We start from the raw sequence: 21817 nt of genomic DNA, 5'->3' as shown, positions 1-21817 counted from the left end.
AGTTTAGACTGACACCTTATTCATCAAGTAACAAATCTGAATAATTTGAGGTTGTGTGCGACCCAATATTGTATTTCTTTTCTTCTTGTTGTTGTTATTATTTTTGTCTGCCTGCAGATTTCTGTGCATTTAATTTCAGGCACAACCAAGCAAAGACCCAAGCTGCAAGTAAGCAAACTCTTTAGCATAGGCATTTTTCAAGGCTGACGCTTGCCCAGATGATGGCTGACATGGAGAGGAATTAATGCTTAATGTTTCGGTGCCTTCAGGAGAGCTACTGAGCTTGGCAATAGGCTGAAAATAAGGCTGAGCAAAAATCATTATATGCAGCTATGGCAGGAGTATTAGCCTTTTGCACTTGCAAACCTAATTAACAATTACCAAAAGAGCCAGTGTGGTATAGCTACAGCAGGATGTTGCTATTCATAGAATCATAGAATTGTAGAGTTGGGAGGAGCCACAAGGCTTGCCTAGTAGTCCAGACCCCTGCAATGCAGGAATCTTCCACCCAATGTGGGGTTTGAACCCACAAGCCTCATATTAAGAGTCTCATGCTCTACCGACTGAGCTATCCAGCCTGGATGGTGCCCAACCTGGAGCATTCTGTGCACCCTTCACACCCCGCCATGTAAAGACTCCACAGAAAGCCACTCAGGGCTTTGCAACAGCTATGCAACCATCTCATTCTGCCCTCCCCAAGTGCTCCGGTTCCTGGTGTGGGTGCATGCGCCTGGCTCAGGAACCATGGGAACACGCTCTGCAGCGTTTGGTGTTTTATCATGTTTTTAATATTCTGTTCGGAGCCACCCAGAGTGGCTGGGGAAACCTTCGAACTCAATAAATAATAAAATAAAATAATAAAATAATAAAATTACTACTACTACTACTACTACTACTACCACTACTGAGAGTAAGCCGCAGATAATTCAGTAGGACTAACTTCTGAGCAGATGTGTTTAGGATTACACTGTTAGTTGGATACAATCCTAAATCTTTCTGGCTTCAACCCCATTCAGGTCTCCTATCATGCATATGCATGCAATATACATCTTGGCTTTAAACTATCTTTTTTATATATATTTTATAAAAAAAACCAATAACCAAACAAACTTGCTGCTTCTGTTTTTGTTTTCTCAGATATGCGGTATTAGATTACTGCTTGTCTTTAATCTGTCACGCAGTGGGTGGGAACTATAAATAGCGCAGGCAAGAATGGGCCTGTTGTCTTGGCTATACAGATGATTAGTGAACATCAAGTTAAATTCATTACAATAGGCTTAATTTAATTTGAACCGTCTATTTGTTCTGAACGTGTGTGTGTGGGTGCGTGTGTGCGTGTGTGTGTGTGTGTATCACATTATGAACAAATTGGGCTGACAGATGCATCTAAAAAATGGATGAGAGAGAACTCGTAGGACCACACCGAGAGAGTAAAAAATCAGAATGCCAATCCATACTGAGATACAAAACCACACACACACACACACACCCCACACAAAACTATAGGAGACCAGGGAAATGCTTCATATTGCTCATTGTTTGAGGAAGCAGTACAAAACATTAACTGATATCTGTTTGATGTTCCTTTCTGCACAAAGAAAAAGAAGAAAATATCTACTCTTTTATAAAGGAAATCAGAACAAATCCGCCTTGCCCCCCCCCCCAAATCACTTTCCCTTATGAAAGAGGAAGGCTCTCTCCCTGCAGATGTTCACTTTGTGTGATGTGGAGGCTGGGAGACAGGACTACCCAGTATGTGCGACAGAATGGTGCTGTTCATGTCTTGGTCTTGCTCATGAGTCTATTCCTGAACAGGGCTGGGGAATATCACAGTGGAGAAAACAAGTCCTATATAAGCCCATATGAAACTGCCCTAGGGTACAATCAAATGAAAAGATTGATGAGATTGAGATACTGTGGACGTTTCAGCTTAACAAAATCTCCCTTACTGGAAATCTTTCCAACTGATACTTGATTATCTTCTGAGGTGGGGAGGGTTTTGTCCAGAACCCCCACGCAACCACCAAAGCTGCTTAAACTGAAAGTGGGTAATATGAGGTGCGAAATCTGCCATGATATATATATATATATATATATATATATATATATATATATATATATACACCTCCAGCTTCTTAGGACTGCTTAAAGATTTCCATAACTTGAGAATTTCATGGTGAATCAGTGTTAACTTTAAAATGGAAGGGAAAATGTCAAAAGGAATAGAGAAAAAGAAAGCCACTCAATTGACTCCTGCTAATCTGGGAATTTTGCCACACACACGCACACACACACACATGGCAAAATTCCCAGATTGGCAGGAGTCAATTGAGTGGCTTTCTTTTTCTCTTTTCCTTTTGATATTTTCCCTTCCATTTTAAAGTTAACACTGATTCACTGTGAAATTCTCAAGTTATGGAAATCTTTAAGCCATATCTGCCAAGTTCCTGTCGGAGAAATAAGGGATCGGACTGGAAGTAGTGCTACTGCCATTTTGGAAAAATGGGGGTTTCCCGGGAAATACGGGAGACTTGGCAGCTATGCTTTAAGCAGTCCTAAGAAGCTGGAGGTGTCAGTGTAAACTCTTCCCCCACCCCTGTTAGTTAACCGACTCATATAGTAGTAGCATCTACTTTTATGGCCTATATGCTGCCCTGTCTGCTGCTGGTTGGCAACAATGGAGGGTGAAGGAAGAGGGGAAGTGTGGGGTGCCATGCGATAAGTTAATGCCCTGTTGCTGCCTTACTATTACTGGTGCTGCTGCTACAATAGGGATGGGGAAACGGTCAGTTTTGCTTCTCCCAGTTTCTCATCCTTCCATTCTTCAGTTCAGTTCTCTACATTTCCACATCATTTCCCGAATTTATCTTTAAAAAGAAGAAGAAAAAGGAGTCCTTGTGAAAATCCACCAGCATTTGGGTGCAAATTCCAATATGCACATTTTTGCAAAGCAACTTCCCCGAATATACAATAACGCATTTCCCTATGTTATTTTCACTCCTAGAAGCGTAGCGTTGGAGGGACCTGGAGGGTCATCTAAATCCAATCCCCTGCAATGTAGGAATCTCAACACGTGGTTTCCCATCCGGTCAAAAACCTTAGCAGACCCTGCTTAGCTTTTTAAATGTGCTAGCAGTTTTATTGCTGCACCACTAAAGCTAGACATCATCTGAAAACAGAATCACCTAGTCACTGTGCCACCTAGTCACTGTGATCAATGTCTAGTGCTCATTTCACCTTTTGTAATTGATAATAGGACACCACCGGGATAAAATAAACGGCTGGCTTGATCTTTTTAGGGGCTCTGGGTAGGTTATCCGCAGCGTCTGCCACCCATGCCTACTATTGCTTGCCCCCTCTTCCTACGCATGCTCATAGGAAGGCTGAAGCAATGGCAGCAGTCTAAATGTATCTCTGAGGTCTAAGCCTTTCATTAAGAACAAAAAGATAATGAAGGAATAAAAAAAAGAGTATCAAATAGCCAGGATCCAAAGTTGCTATGGAAACTGGTGATTCGGCTTTTCAATTTTCAATTCTCAAGCAAGGGGGGAGGAAATGTGCAAAGATAATATCAATACACACACACACACCTGCCAAATATGATAACCTATGAAGCCTATTTAAAATAGACTCCCATCTTTGGTTGAGCTTTGATGCGTTTTTCAGTTGCATTCTTCCTTCCTGGGGAATCTTTTATGAGCTGCATTTCATTGGTACATGGGGCCAAACATTCATTTGTATCCGTAATTTGCCCTAGCATGTGCATTTTTTAATACAGTGGTGCCTCGACTTATGAATTTAATCCGTTCCGAAGGCACCTTCGTAAGTTGAAAAATTCATAAGTCGAAAAACGCCATTGGAAACGTGATTTCCCATAGGAATACATTGAAAACGGAAAAATTCGTAAGTCGAAGCAACCCTATCTAAACATTCGTAAGTAGAAAAATCCCTATCTAAAACTGCCGCAGTTTTCCCCCGCACGTCGAGACATTTGTAAGCGTGCGGCCATTACCCCCATTCGTAAGTCGAAAAATTCGGTTGTGGAGTCGTTCGTAAGTCGAGGTACCACTGTATATTACTTGGCTGGAGAACTGTGCTGCAAAATTCAGAGAAGAGCAAATTTCGAAGAACAGCTGTGTTTGGTTCTGCATATTGTTTCAGAAAGTGCAAAATAGGGAAATTTGCCTCTAAATGCAAATGGGGTTGAATGGGTGGTGTTCAATGCTAGCCCGACTCAGAGTAGACCAACAGAAGTTAATGGGCATGACTAACTGGGCATTATTAGCAGGAACCACTACTGCGCATTTCTTACTATCATAGGAACCACTTTGGTATTTTTATTTTGCAAAAATGAAAAAAAAAAGTCTGGATCACTCTTAAGAGAACTGGAATAATTGCATGTTTACAATGCAAAATAAAATAAGCAAATAAATGAATCAGGGTAGAGGGAGCATCTGGAAAAGTATATAAAAATTATTTAATCTGAAAATTTGTTTGTTGTGAATGATGAACAAGTTGTACCTTAGCCACTTTGAAAAGGAGCCTTTTCAACTCGGCAGTAACATAACATTACATCCAGATTTCTCTAAGCCAAGAATTTCAATGAAGATCAATTAAGTCTCTATCTAATTTAGTGGCTTTCTGCCAGGCTTTGGGCATGAAGAAGCTGGCAAAGGAAATGATATTCAATTGACTTTTGAGGATCTGACGCCAGCCAGTGCATATTAATCAGCTAATAGCATGCACCCAACAGGTACCATGGGATCTCATTAATAGTGGTACGTGATTAATGCAATGATGAAGGGAGCGACCCCAAAATTACAGTTGATGTGGGTCTGTGCGGACGAACCGTTCACAGGCAACCACAAGTATCTGTCACTTTTTTGGCTCCTCTATGCCATTTTTCTAATATCATTTTGAGACAGAGAACTGCAGCATTATTAATCATAGAGAAACATTCTGTTACTCAGCAATAGATGGCTATCAAAATAAACAACACAAGAATCATAGCATAGTTGAGTTCGAAGGGACCCTGAGGGTCATCTAGTCCAACCCTCTGCAATGCAGGAATCTCAATTAAAGCATCCATGACAGATGACCATCCAACCTCTGCTTAAAAACCTCCAAGCAAGGAGAGTCCACCACCTCCCGAGGGAGTGCATTCCACTGTTGAACAGTTGTTACCGTCAGAAAGTTCTTCCTGATGTTTAGCTTTTCCATGGACCACCTGAATAGAGCTGCAGACCACCAGTGGTCTACAGACCACAGATGGAAAACTTCTCTTAATGCCCCCTGCAGAACCATCTTTTAGCCATGGGCTAAATAAAAGCCTTGAGAAAAGGTCATGTCCTTACTTTGCAAGGCCATAAAATAGCATTTTTGTTACTGCGTGTTGCACTGAGACCATTAATTTGGCTCCAAGTGTAGACAGGTTTGGCCACTACCAACCAGGGGACAATGTTCCTTCCATTCTCCTAAAGTCAATACCAGCTCATTGACCAAACTTCTGAAATATCAAGTTGATCCCCACGCACCTTTATAACTGCTTATATATGCTGGAAACAGCAGGCCGAAACTCAGCCTTTTGTCCCTGTAGCCTGATATTCTGTTACTTCTTAAATATATATTTTAATGTGCTTGCTTTTTATTTTATTTTCCATATGTTAAATGTTGAGGTGGCCGGATGTGTAGGAACTCGTTTTAAAACCTCATCGCATCCGGAATATGACTCGTGCACTCCTATATGTAATCGCCCATGTGGAAGTTCATTTAGCAAACATTTCCAAGGTGGTTAAGTGCTTGTTAAATAAACCTTTATACGACTGCTCAGCTTGCCTGTAGGCTTGCAAAGGATCCCACTGCTCTCAGAGCCATCTGTTAGAATCTGGGCCGCACTGACTCATGGCGAGAAACATGAGGAACAGCTCATTCGCAAGCATACTAATTCAAATTGGCTGGAGTTGTCCGTAAGCCAGTGAAAGAATCGGATTCAGAGATGACATCAGCTGCAGCAGGAAGTCTACTGACCCCAGATCTTTGGCTGGTGTGTAATTCAGTAACTCTGCTTAAAACTAAGGCTTGCGGACACACGTTTTATTCTGCAATCAATGGAGTCTGAGTTCTTCTTTTTCCTACGCAGTCCACACACACACACACAGACACACACACAGGCTAGATCTATTGCAATTTTTTTGGCTGCTTGAGAAACTGGTTTCATCTGGAAATAAAAGCTTGTTGTAGATTGATTCTGTGTTACCCTGCAGTGTGACCATCTGAAAACATATGTAGGTAGTCTCATCAATGGAGGAAGGGTATCTGCACACCTGCCTAATGACATTAGTGGATGGGCACATGCAGAGATTATAATTACCACTTCCTTCTTCCTTCACCTGGGCATGTGTAGAGAAGAAAAGGAATGGATAACGTAATCAAGAGCAGGGTTTTCAAATGTGCATCAAGTACCCTTGTGGGTCACAGAATCTAGAATCAATCTATTCATCCTCATCATCATAATCTGTGTTCCACTCAAATACTGTACTGTTTTACTTAGGATTGCCATATTCCTCAAAGTGAAAATCCCCTGCTCTGGATGCCATTTTGCTGCCCGATTCCCGGATGTGTCTGGGAAAACCCAGGCATATGGCAGCCCTAACTGACACACACGACTTGATCATTGGCCATTCAGAAGATTTAAGGAAGATTGTCTTAACAATTGACTCACATGCAAACACGTCACCTACAGTTTACCTAACAAAAGGTGGAGCAAGCTTGTAATAATAATAATAATAATAATAATAATAATAATAATAATAATAATAATTTATTTATATATACTCCGCCCATCTGCTCTGGAGGGTAGGACGCAAACCAATGGCTTCATGTTACAAGAAAGGAGATTCTGAGTAAACACATATGCTTCTGTGGAATGCTCTCCCCAGGGAAGTTCATCTGGGACCTTCATTATACACCTTTAGGCGGCCGGCAAAAACATTCCTTTTTAATCAGGCCTTTGGTTGATCTGATTTACATCCTATGCCCTTTTAAAATGTGGGGTTTGGGGGGCAGGGGGGTATTGTTGTTTTTATTTTGATTATGTATTTTGTGGTTTCATATTTTGATTTTATTCTGTGGTATAGGGTGATATATTATTATTATTAATTATTATGCATAAGTGTAAATGTAGAAATACTTACTAGAATTGAAATAGAAATATAATCCATTTCACCACAGTGAGACAAGTGGCCAGGTGACCGATGTACCTTCTTGGTCTGCTGTTCAAGTGATGAGGAACTCCTAGGCCCCTCCCTTCCTATGGTTCTTATGGTTCTTGGCAGCTCTTCAATCAGGTGGTGCCTTCCAATAGAGGACTGGCCTCCAAAAAGTAGGGCACCAGGGAGTCCTGCGCTTCTCCATTCCCCCCCCCCACCTCTCTGGGAGGTTCGGAGAACCGCCTAGTAGAGCCAACGGGACGCCATTTCAAATATTCAATATGCCTTCACTTCTGTCCTGTGTGTAAACTGCAAACTCTGAACGCAGAAGAAAGGGACAGCAATATCGGAAGACAGAAAGCTCCAGGAACAAAAACCTGCGGAGGGAGTAGAAAGTGGGGTCGAGGCACGCAGAGCAAGATCCAGAAGCCTCCCCTCTGGCTTTTTCTTTCATTGTCTGAGGCTCCGGAAACGCTGAGGAATCTTACAGTCCATTTAATAAGTTACCTGGGGAGCTCAGCATCTACGTGTAAGGCAAACTGTGTGGTGCATGTTTAATTATGCCCCTTTCGTTCAACTGCTTCAAAAGAATAAAAGTGTCTGTGTAAGTTCCATTGGGGTCACGGCCCACATTATGCCATGCATAATGTTCTTGTTATATCATGTGGGTTTTTTTAAAAGAAAGAGTACGTCTGATGCGTTTTGCAAATCATAGGGTCTCGGCCCTTCCACAGTTCAAGGGCAAGCCCATGAATTACACAGTTTTCTTCTGATTCCATATAAGAATGTTATGAAGAGCCAAGAGCAGCTTCTTCTGGAAGGACAAATGTATGGTGTGGGTGGGACCTGAGTTGGCAGTATATATATTTAAAATAATAAATAACATCGATAAACCTTGGTCTGCCCTTATCCAGCCCCTCATCTGCCTATCTGATAACCAGTCAGCTTCCCCCACCTTAGTCTCCGTGTTGTCCTTGTAGACCTTGGCAGGGAGGAAGAGGATGGGGACAAAGTAGAATTGGCTGGCTCCACCTGCCATTGGCTCTGGTGCCACCTGCAGTTGGCCTCCTTGCCTACCAGTCCCAACAGGCACCAACCATCACTGGTTCACTGAGGAGACGATAAGTCTCTGCCTCAGTGGGTACTCATTCAGACTGCAGATAGAAGTCAATGTGAGTGAATAAGATAAGATAAGATATCTTTATTGTCATTGTCCCCTTGCGGGAACAACGAAATTACTCGGTTGCTACATCCACTCCGATAAAGCATTCCGCATAATCCAAAATTATAAAAACCTAATTAAAAACAGTAAATATAATACAAAATAACAAGTAAAATAAGATGACTTCAAAGTCCAGGCTTTCCATTTAAGGCCAAAATCGCTCTAGAGAAGAAACTGTTCCTGAGACGGCTCGTTCTTGCCTGCATAGTTCTATATCTCCGCCCCGATGGCAGGAGCTGAAAGAAATGGTGACCAGGGTGCGTTGGATCTCTTGATATATCTAGTGCTTTTTATGGCACCTGGTGGTGTAAATTTGTTCTAAGGTGGTGAGTGAGCAGCCAATAATGCTCTCTGCTGTTTTAATAATTCTACACAGCCCTGCTCTGTCCTGGGAAGTACAGCTTCCGTACCACACACATAAACCGTACGTGAGCACGCTCTGTATGGCACAGTGATAGAAGGCAAGCAGCAGCTTTTGTGGAAGATGGTTTTTCCTTAAAATTCTCAAAAAATACAGTCTCTGCTGCGCCTTCTTCACAAGCCCCCTTGTATTAACACTCCAGGACAGATCCTCCTGTAACTCAATGCCTAGAAATCTAAATGTTGTTACCCTCTCCACACAAATTCCGTCAATCAAAAGTGGCTGGACCTCGTTCTTCTGTCTCCTAAAGTCCACCACCAGCTCCTTTGTTTTCTTTGTGTTTATGAGCAAGTTGTTGACTCTGCACCACTCTGTCAGTCGCTCCACCTCATCTCTATACTCAGTTTCACCCTCCTTATCAGAGATGAGCCCGATCACGGTTGTGTCATCTGCAAATTTGATGACCCTATTTCTAGGGTGGGCAGCGACACAATCATACGTATAAAGAGTATAAAGGATGCGTCTCTATAAAAATGAAGAGAAAACCCATCTTTAAAGATGGCTATCATATCTCCTTCTCAGTTCTTCTCTTTTCCAGGCCAAAGAAACCCAACTCCCTCAACCGTTCCTCACGAGGCTTGGTTTCCAGACCCTTGATCATCTTGGTCACCCTCCTCTGCTCATGTTTCACCTTGTCAACGTTCTTCTTAAATTTCGGTGCCCAGAACTGGACCTAGTACTTCAGGGGAGCTCTGACCGCAGCAGAATAGACTGGTACTATTACTTCCTTAATCTGGGCACTATACTTCTGTCGATGCAGCCTAGAATAGCATACAGGGCTACAGTTTTCAGAATTCCCTGGGAAGAGGAATACAGTCATACCTTGGATTAAGTACACTTCAGGTTGAGTACTTTCAAGTTAAGTACTCCGTGGACCTGTCTGGAACGGATTAATCCACTTTCCATTACTTTCAATGGGAAAGTTCGCTTCAGGTTAAGTACGCTTCAGGTTAAGTACAGACTTCCGGAACCAGTTAAGTACTTAACCTGAGGTACCACTGTACATTGATTATTGCCGTTATTTTATGGATCAATGGTCTCATTAGACAGTAAAATTTGTGTTAAATTGCTGTTTTAGGGGGTGTTTTTCTTTGTCTGGAACGGATTAATCCACTTTCCATTACTTTCAATGGGAAAGTTCGCTTCAGATTAAGTACGCTTCACATTAAGTACGGACTTCCAGAACCAATTAAGTACTTAACTTGAGGTACCACTGTAGATTGCTTCAGGAATAGCTGCTCTTGTAGGGGAACAGGGGATCTCCTATCAGCTCTTGCCACCTTTGGCAGCCTACAGCTCCCAGAATTCTTTGGGGGAGCCATGACTGTTTAAGATGGCATCATAGTGCTTTAACTGTATGGCATGAATGTGGCCTTCATGAATCATGCTTGACTACTATAGCAGTCTTTTTTGTTAGTTGGTATGTGTGGGTGTTCAGACACCCCTGTTCCAGCCCCTATTCCCACTCCCTCTTCTGAGGTCCCAAGGTGTGCACAAACACACTTTCCTCTCCCCGTGCCAAAACTGTGGCCATTACTTGACTATTTAGCTGTCACGACTTATGGAGAATTTCAGGAAAAAATATCGTTATTATTGTGCCCTTTATGTACGCTGATCTCCTGCTGCCTTTTAGAATTTCAAAATGATGCAGAGAATATGTAGCTCTGAGGAATTTCTGTGCATTTACTTCAGTTTTTTTTTAAAAAAAGAAAAAAGAAATGGAAAAGATTGTATAGCTTTCTTTCTTTTCCTGGTGAGAATTGATTGCTCTGAGAATAGCTAATACCCCTGAGAGGGTTTTTTAAAAGCTTTCATTTCAAATTGCTCCTAAGGTTGCCTATTAAAAACACTTTTTAAAAAACCCACCGAAACCTTCAGGCCTAGAGAACGGAAATCAATGGTAAACCACAGATATTTTCAAGAAAAAGAAAGGTAGTTTTCCCGCTTCATTTTTCCCTAGAACTGTAGCTTCAAGCCAGGCTCTGAGTTCATTTGGGGGGGGGGGTGTTGGGTACCAATTGCCTTGTAAACCTCTCCTCCCTCTGACAAAAATTAAGCAAGGCCTGTTCTGGATTTTGCCCAGCATTCGTTTGAATTTGACCTTCCATGACAGAGTTTTGTTTTCATTAGTGTTCTAGCACAGTTATTTCAATATTGAAGCAGCCTTATTAATCAATCCATTAATTAATTTCTTATGTTTATATACCACCTTTCTCTCTCCCCCCCCCCAGGAGTTCAAGGTGGTTATCCCGGCCCCATTTGATCATGTGAGGCAAGGACTGACCCAAGGTGAGTCTCGGGGGCCTGGGATCTATGTGGCAACAATACTTTACAGAGTTGTACAGAAGTTGCCCTGGGTCCTCCTCTTTCCCTCCTAGGAAAACAAAACACACTTTTGTTTTACAAGATTAAAAAAATTCCTTCAGTAGCACCTTAAAGACCAACTAAGTTTTTATTTTGGTATGAGCTTTCGTGTGCATGCACACTTCTTCAGATACAGTTTTACAGTTTAAAAATAACACATGGCTTTTACTTGGTGTGCTTGTCAGATTGAATGTACAAGACAGGCAGGTAATACTTATGTTACTAAAACAAATTTACATGGTTTTGTATCTGAGACTGACTAATATTTACAGAGCAGCTGAACAGTTGATAACTGAACTAACTTATCAGCCTCAGGCATATGACATCACAGCATAGCTGCCAGGTTATCCCTTTTTTTCAGGGATTTTCCATTATGCTGAATAGGCTTCCTCGCGAGAAAAGGGAAAACTTGGCAGCTATGCATCACAGGATTCTATACTACAGTATTAATCCTTTGCATAGTATTTTGAAAGCACCATTCCCACAATCCGAACCTTTTTCTCCCAGGTCAGCACTTTAACCATTACTCCACACTGGCCCAGTTCACTGGCCTTATCCACCCTGTTGGGTGACTTCTGCTGAGAGAGCTACAAGGGGAACATAGGAGGTGGCCTTATCCTGAGTCAGACCATTGTTCCAGGTAGCTCAGTACTGCTGATACTGACTGTCAGTACCTGGAACTGTATTCCTAATCTGGAGTGCCACAGGTTTCTACACCCCTGTTTTAGGGGCAGGTGTGCAAGACCCTCCCCAAACAGCCCTGGTAGGCATTCCTTTCTGTACCAATGGCGTCACATGCCCAGAGTCTGGGCATGTGGTTATTACCAAGTTTGCAGTATTTCTTCAATCTAGAGCATTTATATGCCTGTTGTCTTTGTCCATGGAGTTTTCTTGGCAAAATACGGGAGTGGTTTGGCAGTTCCTTCTCCCGGTGAATCACATTTAGTCTAAACTCTCAGCTATGACCTGTCCGTCTTGGGTGGCCCTGCACGGCATAGCTCATAGCTTCTCTGAGTTATTCAAGCCCCTTCGCCATGACAAGGCAGTGATCCATGAAGGATGCAGTGATCCATGAAGGAGAGCTGGATCATAAAGAAGGCTGATCACCGAAGAATTGATGCTTTTGAATTATGGTGCTGGAGGAGACTCTTGAGAGTCCCATGGACTGCAAGAAGATCAAACCTATCCATTCCTAAGAAAATCAGCCCTGAGTGCTCACTGGAAGGACAGATCCTGAAGCTGAGGCTCCAATACTTTGGCCACCTCATGAGAAGAGAGGACTCCCTGGAAAAGACCCTGATGTTGGGAAAGATTGAGGGCACTAGGAGAAGGGGACGACAGAGGACGAGATGGTTGGACAGTGTTCTTGAAGCCACCAACATGAGTCTGACCAAACTGCGGGAGGCAGTGGAAGACAGGAGTGCCTGGCGTACTCTGGTCCATGGGGTCACGAAGAGTCAGACACGACTAAATGACAACAGAGCGTTTAACCAAAATAAGCCCCCTTTTATATTGCTAAAATGCAGAGAGCCAAAGGCATCAACAAAAGCAGACGATTTAGAAAAGAGAACAATGAAAGGTAAATGTACTTCTAACTTGGCTAGTGCAGCTGCCTCGCTGATAGCTTCACAGGCCAAGATGTACAACTTAATTACTGCCCTGAAAGACAGGATACTCAAGACAGGATCAGATTAATGGCACGCGGCATCTTCCCATGATTGAGTGACTTCAGACTCCGGCCAAAAGAGAAAACTAAACTAAACGCTCTTCCCTCTTGCAGGCAGAATTTTTCCTTAGCATCTCTTTGGCCACTGGGTGTCTAGGGGTGTTGCCGGCAGTCAGGAAGAGGGCTTTGATGGGCTTCTTCCCAGTGGATATTACACTCAGAGCCTCTGTCTCCTGCCTGGGATTCTAGGACGTAGCCTCAGTCCATGGCAGGGGGAAATTATGCACAGGGACCTGAAGTTGCTCATGGCCACTGCAAAGGCAGTGGAGGCAGTGCCCACAAAGTAGCTTGGCCAGATGAGAAAAGGGACTCCTTCAAGAGCTGTATATAAGAGAGAGACTCCTGCAAGGGGAGGTGGACATATAGGAAAAATCACTCCCCAAACCAGTATTGTGATTTCCTCTCACCCCAGCAGGGGTGGGGACAGGATGAAAGATAAGGCAGCTTCCTATTTTCCTAGCTGTGTGCGTCTGCGCTGCAATCTTAATGCACTTAACAACTGTAACCTGATATGAACCTGATATGTTTTCCCCCAAGAATTTTAGAAATCATGAAATCACAACCGCAGCCTTTTTCCTTCCACATTGACAGGGAAACTCACTCAACCTGCCTTGGGCTGGCCTGGGAGTGAGTTGTAGCAGTAGCAACAAAGCAAGGGGCACATTATCGGTGGCCTGCTCTGCAGGGCTGGTGCTAGGGCAAGTGGGGATGACTCATCTCCATAGATGAGGCCTAGCAGAGAGCACTGTGATGAGAGCCCCTCAAACCTCTGATGTCATGAAATGTGATGTCAAATGCCTTTCTGACCAAGAGTTATATATTTTTTTAAAAACCACACCATGTTTTTTCTTGGCTTTTTTACATCTGAGGTGCTCCTGGCCACTTCTGTTTTCACTCACTTATGAGGAAGAGGTAGTTCTGAGCGCTTATTGTTAAGTGCCAGTAAGAGATCTCTGAGTCACAACATTTCCCCGTCTACCGTATTCTAAGCCATGTTCCATAAAGTGTACCATGTGGCTATTGGCCATTATAATCTCCTACTGCCAGCAAGTCACAGATGGCCCGCTGTACTTGCTATTAAAGGTAACCATCCAAGAACGACGCCAGAGTGGCATGAACATTTTATTGGGAGAGCTAAAAAAATAATTGCCTACTTCATGTAAGCAGGCATTTGGACTGCCCTTCAGAAGACTCCCTTAGTTTGCAAGAGGAACAGGAAGTGAGGAAGAGGGCGGTGGCGCTTTCCTTTTGCCTGGCACCTGGTGCCTTGTTCCTTCCACCCTTTTCCAATGGAAGCGGGCCTGCCACTTGAGGAAGGGCCGTAGCTCAGTGGTAGAGCATCTGCTTTGCATGCAGGAGGTCCCAGGTTCAATCCCTGGCATCTCCAGGTGTGGCTGGGAGAGAACCCTGCCTAAAATCCTGGAGAATCCTTGCCAGTCAGTGTAGACAGGTGGGCTCAATGGTCTTGACTTGGTAGAAAGCTTCCTGCACCAGAAACAGGGGGGCATTTAGAGAGGGGCAGTGGCAAGGCAAATAATGCCTGATACTGGAGGAGGAAGATTAGCGAGCTTCCTTGCAGCTGCCCAGCCAGGCAGATGTTATCTGTCTCTACACAGAGACAGGGCTTCTTCATCACATGGCCTGCCATGCCAACAAGGTCTCTTGCAGACTTCATGATATGCGCAAAGCTTAAAAAGAAAGGGTGGGGAGGGAAGGCTAGGTTTTTTTATTACTGGGACTTCAGCAGCCAGCTCTGGCTGTGCAGGTTCTCACTTCCTCCTGTTGTCATGAGGTAAATCGAGGCAGACTAACAGTGATGCTATGCACCTGTTCTGAGCATGCTCAGGCACATTTCTGGAAGCTAGGCCCCAGGACTGATTTCTGCCCTGATCACCCTTGCACTTCATTTCACTAAATTGCCCTCTCGTGTTAGCAAGCACAACTGGACACACTGAGAGTATATTCTTTGTAATATATATATATATATATATATATATATATATATATATATATATATACACACACACACACAGATGAAACTCGGAAAATTAGAATATCGTCGAAAAGTGCATTTATTTCAGTAATGCAACTTAAAAGGTGAAACCAATATATGAGATAGATGCATTACATGCTAAGCAAGATATATCAAGCCTTTATTTGTTGTAATTGTAATTATTTGTCGTTAGGTGGGTCAATTATAAATGGAATGTAATTAATGAAATGTAATAGTGATGTTTATTTTTGTTTATTTTTGTATTATTGTAACTATTTGGTTTTTTTTACTGTGGAATTTCCAAAAGAAAGCATTTGTAAAAATTAAAATAAATAATAATAATAAGTTGCATTTCTGAAATAAATGCACTTTTCGGCAATATTCTAATTTTCCAAGTTTCACCTGTAAGCCTTTGGCTTAACCCCTTAGTTGTCATTCTCCCCAGATGATGTCTAATATAAGTACATTCAACTGCATTTGCTATCCTTGTCCCACTTCTCTCCCTCCCTCCCTCCCTCCCTCCCTCCCTCCCTCCCTCCCTCCCTTCACACCAAACCTTGCAGGAGCAAATTTCATATTATAGCTACACTCTATCTAAAGAAACACCCCCCTTTTTCATCTGTACCGATACTTCCACCATTCAGCTTCCTTGGATAGTTAAGCACATTCTGGTATTCTCAGGAAGGCAACAGACTTGCAGCTGGTGCAATGGGTCCATGTGCCTGGATGTTAAGCTGAAGGTTTGTGGTTCAAGCCCATCCAGAGACGGCTGCGGGCAGGATTCCTGCATTGCAGCAGGTTGGGCTAGATGACCCTCGGGGTCCCTTCCAACTTACAATTCTGTGATAATGCTGGAGTGTTAAGCTTCCCACCTAGTGCCAGGACCTTAAAAGCCTGGGAGAATTCATGTGATGGGGAGGACATGTCGGAAGGAGAGCAAATGCAGTTGATTGTACTTAATTAGACTTCATCTGGGGAGGATGACAACTAAGGGTTAAGCCAAAGGCTTTTAGGGAAAAGGTGGATATCCAAGAAAGAAAAGGAGCCTGCACCACAGAGGTGTTCAGGGAGTTTTACTTGGTAATACTCTGTGCAAATAACCTAATACTTTGTCCTTTCCCCTGATCTGTTATGCAACGGTACTTAGTTTGGAACCATAGATAGCCAACAAAATGTGGAACATTTTGAAGTAATTTAGCATTGTCCCGAGGCCTTGGAGGGTGGCATGCGAGCTGCCAAACAAGATTTGACTAGCTGATTTCAGCTGTATAGCCTTCTAAGGAGACATGCTTGAAAGGAAAGGTTTCGGGAGGAGGGGAGCGGCAGAGGGTTCACCCCTGGAAAGCACAAAGAGCTGAATCTGAGCTGGCTGTTGTGACTCTCAAGCATGCGTGAACACAGATTGCTGTTAGGCGCATTCGGCAACCTCTCCAGATTAGACCCATAGTAAGAACAAAGGAGAGCCTGCTGGATGAGGCCAGTGGCCCATCTAGTCCAGCATCCTTTTCTTACAGCGGCCAACCAAGTGCCCTTGGGAAATCTGCAAGCACGGCCTGATAACAAGAGCATTCTCCTCTCCTGTGGCTTCCAGAAACTGATACAGTGGTACCTCGAATTACAAACGCCTCAGGTTACAAATGCTTCAGGTTACAAACTCTGCTAACCTGGAAGAGTTGCCTCAAGTTGAGAACTTTGCCCCAGGATGAGAACGGAAATTGTGTGCCGGTGGTGCAGCAGCTGCAAGAGGCCCTATTAGCGAAAGCATGCCTCTAGTTAAGAACAGTTTCAGGTTAAGAGCGGACCTCCAGAACGAATTAAGTTCATAACTAGAGGTACCACTGTATTCAGAAGCATTGCTGCTGCCAACCGTGTAGGCAGAGCATAGTTATCATGGCTAGTGTAGGCATTGATAACTTTCTCCTCTGTGGATTCACCTAGTACTCTTCTAAAGCCATCTAACTTGGTGGCCTTTGCTGCCTCCTATAAGCCTGTAAACCAAATGGACTGTAAATGGTCAACTTAATTCGTATTATGTACAACTGGGACCTGTAACAAAATGTTGCAGCGTATCCTCCTGGGCTGGAGTGTTCCTGCTCAAGGTTTCTGCCTGCCAGTCCATTTCCCTTCCCTTCCCATTCCTTCCTCTCTCTTCTCCAGTCTCCTTTCATTTTCCACCTGACCGTCAACATTCCATAGCTACTGAGCATGCTCAGACCTTACTTTGTTTGGCTTGTACTTTTGCAAACCTTTGGATTTCCCGAGAGAGCGTGCTGAGTGGCTTATTTTTTGGCCACAGTCCTATCGGCACTTGCCACCTGTGCTTGCTGTTAGAAGGAGTGCTATTGTCTTCAGCTATGGGGGGGGGTGGCCTTACAGGTTCCCTCATTGATCGCGGCGTACACCCATGCAAAAAAACATTTTAGTTAGGCTTCCAACAAATCGTAGAATTGTAGAGTTGTACAGTTGGAAGGGACTCTGAGGGTCATCAAGTCCAAGCCCCTGCAATGCAAGAATCTCATCCAAAGCATCCATGACATGTCAATGGCCTAGGACAGGAATGGATAACCAGCAGTTGCTGGACTCCACTTCCATCATTCCCAGCCAGCATGGCAATGATTTGGGATGATGGGATTTGTAGTCCAGCAATAGCTAGAGAATCACAGGTTCTTCATCTCTATAGTCAGTTTGTGCCCGGTGCAGTTAGTAGGGATTGAACCTGGGGCCCTTTCTGAGCAAAGTGTATTCTGTAGCACATCGGCATAGCCCCTCCAATGAGATGCTACTTTATTTGAAAGTTTTAGCAAGATGACTGGCCATTGATATGAAGAGAGGGGAAACTAGGGGGCATTCAAAAGGTTTGAAAGTCTAATCCAGGGGCCAGCAAGGCTTACCTCGCCTGGGCCGGTTCACTCCCGCAGAGATTGCTCCATGGGCCAGATCACATCTGCGCATCTGCGATTTTTGGCGTTTGTGCATGCGCAGACACGATTTTCGGCACCGCGGAAGCGAGTCCCCGCTCCGCACTGCACTGGTTTAGTGCAGCACATGGGGATTCGCCAAGTAGGCGGTTTAGTTCGGGGGTGGCTCGTGGACCATTTAAAAGACCCCCCATGAGCCGCTTGTGGCCCATGGGCCGCAGGTTGCCAACCCCTGGTCTAATCCATATACAGTACATATGGGATGCTTTGAGCTGGAGGATGCAAATATCATCAGAGCTTTCATGTTGTTAATGTTGCTAAAAGAAGATTAGTAGCAGAGGAGAATGTACTCTTTCAAGAACATTGGAAACAATCTAATCAAATAAATGCAGCGTGGCCCTGAGTAGCAGCAGTCCTGTGCAGAATGTGCCTACCATGATGACTAAGATGTTAGTACAGTTAGGGATTCTTCATCAGAAGGCAATGTTCTTCTTGCTGCAAAGAAGTGCTCTGGTTGTTGCCTTCAACTCCTGGCCCCCTTGACCATTGACCATGCTGGCTGGAGGCTCACATGTCTGTCTAAAGGGACAGACTAACTGCGTTGAGTCCTCAATGAGCCCCAAATAAATACGCTGGGAGAACACTTGGAAGAGGGAGCTGTGGAGACCTTAAAGCTCACCCCACAAATATTCAGCTCAGCTCTAGTCCACTCTTTCTTTGAAAACCTCAATGGAAGGAGATTCTAGGCCCTCCTTCAATAGCCCATTCATTCCGCTGCCAAACCCATTCATCATTAGGTGATGCTAGCAATGCTTGCCTTCGCAAGATTCCTACAGCACAAAGAATAATGGCTGCAATTCCTTAAAGCAAGCAGAATTCTAACAGAAAGTTGGCGTGACTAGCAGAAGCTCATTCTCATCCTATTCAAGGGAATGGATGAACCCGGCAGGGCGAAGCTAAAGAGAAGGATGGGCTGTGTTTGCCAAAGAGGGAAACAGAGAGAAAGGAAAATCCCTTTAAAAAAAAAAGTGAGGGAGTCACGTATATGAACCATCTAGTTTAGCATCCCGTTCACAGTGACCAACTGGATGCCTGTGGATGTCCCTCAAGCAGGAACTGAGCACAAGGGCACTCTCCTCCCCTGGTATTCAGAAGCACAAAGCCACCAAATGAGAACGCTACCCCATCAGATAGCTCAGTTCAAATGCCAGTACCAGCCTTCCCAACATGGTACCCACCAGATGTTTTGAACCACACCTCCCATCATCCTTGACCAGGCATAGGCAACCTTGGCTCTCCAGATGCTTTGGAACTACAACTCCCCTGACCCCTGACCACTGGCCCTGTTAGCTAGGGATCCTGGGAGTTGTAGTTCCAAAACATCTGGAGAGCCAAGGATGCCTATGCCTGTCCTTGGACCATAAACCCTGCTGGTTGGAGCTGATAAAGGTTGTAATCCAGCACCTGGAGGGCTACAAATAGGTCTATACCACCACATGATCAGGTGTAAATAAAAGACAAGGGAGGAAGAGTAATTTCAGCTTCTAGAACCCAGAAATTACTTAGTGTTAGTTCCTCGTGCTCAAACTTAAAATGCTCCATCATTGCTATGGACAATGGCCTTTGGACAATGGCCTTTAGAAGAGTGCAGTTTAATTCTGAACAGTAATGCCTAGGAGAAGGAAAGGTTAGGGAGTAAACCCTACTCCAGAGTAGAGTCCTTAAGATGGTTGGATGGCACCTTGGATGCCTTCTTCAAGCAACTCCTGCAGCCAAGCTGTTGCCAAACGTGTTGCTCTGCTTTCCTTTGGACCACATCAGCAAGGCCAGGGGGGGGGGGTCTTGTTGTCTGGGCAGCCCAGGACCGTCACACACACTACCCAGGTTTGCATCCCAGAGAGGTCACTTTGGTGCTACTAATGCAGCAGTTTGACTTCACCCCTAAAGGTGCACTCCATTGTCTCTTGAGACGGATGCCAGCAATGGATACATTTCGGGGATCACACCTAAAGCAAAATCATGTATAGTCAAACCCCATGGGGTTCAATGGTGGGTGGTATTGCCGAAGTCATTTTTCCCAGAACCCCACCCCTTTCCTGCCCTTAGAAAATTTGCCACATGTCTAAAGCTGAATGTGCACAAGTTGTTGTTGTTTAGTCGTTTAGTCGTGTCCGACTCTTCGTGACCCCATGGACCATGAGCATAAATTGTTGGCATACTGTATAACCAGAAGCTTTTGCATTGTAACTACATATACAAAACTTGGGAACAACCAACCATTTCTTTTTCTTTCTTTTTGTTCTGCACAAGTTAAGTGCTTCACCTATAAAACTACTATTTTCTGTTAATGATTTGTTCAGCTCATTTATCTTTCATCATCCATTTTTAAATCATCCATCCTGCAAATTGGCATTGGTTAATTCATGTCATTGACTGTGGCAACTGAAAAAAGAATGGGCAGCTGCAAATGTTTTTGTATGAGCTTCTCTTGGGTGTAACCTTGTCTTCACTGCGAAAGCCCTCCTTGGCCTTACCTCTCTCATCTCTCCACCCTTAAATCGCTTGACCTCTCTGCCTATGACCTTCACTCCTCCAGCTTCACCCCCGCCTGCCATTCCAATGTTTTCTGCTCCATCAAAAATCTCTGCTCTTAATGCTTCAGCTACTTCCAGGAACATATTTGCGTATGCTACCACCTCTCTCGCCTCCTTCAAATCCCTCCTCAAAACTGGACATTTTTCATAAAACCTTTGGCACAGCCCCAGAGTTTCCATGTCCTACCACAACTAAAGCTGAATCTACAATTTTATATTTTTAAAAAAACGCTGTGAAAATGCTTTTTAAAAAAAGTTTTTAAAAATATATGGAATCTGCCATTAGCTCACCAGCACCATCTAGTGTCACATTTGTACAATGCACTTAAAACATTATATTTGCAGCTGTATAGCTGAGTCCCAAGTCTGAAACCAGGCCTCAACTACAGGTCAATTAAAACAGGTGCACATTCTTCCCCTTATTTACTCATGCTTCCACTTCCCTCTTCTTCCTCTTAAGTTGGGAGTAACCCTAACCTTGGAAGGGCCCAGAGACATCACTTTGTGCCTGATGAAAAGCAGATATATACAATGAAGAGCAAGCAGCAAAAAAAACAACAAAAAAACCACAGCAATTGACTATAGTACTAGGGGAAATGGTTCTGTCAATACTGAACTTTCTGCTTGTGGTGTTGAAGGACCTGCTACCATATTCCAGCCTCTGACCAATTGTCCTAGTAAAGGCATCCCCAAACTTCAGCCCTCCAGATGTTTTGGACTACAGTTCCCATCATCCCCGACCACTGGTCCTGTTAGCTAGGGACCATGGGAGTTGTAGGCCAAAACATCTGGAGGGTCGCAGTTTGGGGATGCCTGTCCTAGTAGTTCAGTGCATGGAGAACTAGCCTCAGTATTTGGTCCCTTCTACCTGGGTCCCTCGGCCAATAATGCGAGATGAGCGCGCAACCCCAGAGTCGGTCACGACTGGACCTAATGGTCAGGGGTCCCTTTACCTTTTTACCTGGGGTCCTGGATGCTCGCATTCACACCCTCTATTCTTATTCACTGCCTCAAATCCACACCTGCTCACCAAGGTGCTATTTTTGCTCACCATGTTCCCTTCCCTTCTTTCGGAGGAGGTATGTGTGCTTCAGGGACATGGGCGCGCCCCTTGAGGGCAGTACAGGATCTTATTGACCACAGACTTTTAGTTGGTCACCAGGTCCAGCTAAAAAATTGTGGATGCCCTTCCCTGAACCATTGCACTATTCCCAATAGCTCTTCTTCACTCTAACCTCATCAGCACTGCATTCTTCCTGCAAAGCCAGTGCCATCCCTTCTATCGCCCATCCTGTGAACACATGATACATTTAAAGCACATCCCACCAAAGAATTCTGGGAACTGTAGTATGTTACGGGTGCTGGGAATTG

The 21817-nt window shown here is 44.0% G+C and overlaps 1 non-coding gene across 1 annotated transcript; it reads left to right on the top strand.

The window, feature by feature from the left end:
- Nucleotides 1-14259: 14259 nt before the first annotated feature.
- TRNAA-UGC (transfer RNA alanine (anticodon UGC)) lies at nucleotides 14260-14328 on the top strand. Its single transcript has one exon. It is a non-coding gene; the product is annotated as a tRNA-Ala (tRNA).
- Nucleotides 14329-21817: the final 7489 nt, after the last annotated feature.

This window comes from Zootoca vivipara, chromosome 3 (genome assembly GCF_965207765.1).
Source record: "Zootoca vivipara chromosome 3, rZooViv2.hap1.1, whole genome shotgun sequence".
NCBI classification, from domain to species: Eukaryota; Metazoa; Chordata; class Lepidosauria; order Squamata; family Lacertidae; genus Zootoca; species Zootoca vivipara.
This window is presented reverse-complemented; position numbering and strand designations above follow the sequence as displayed.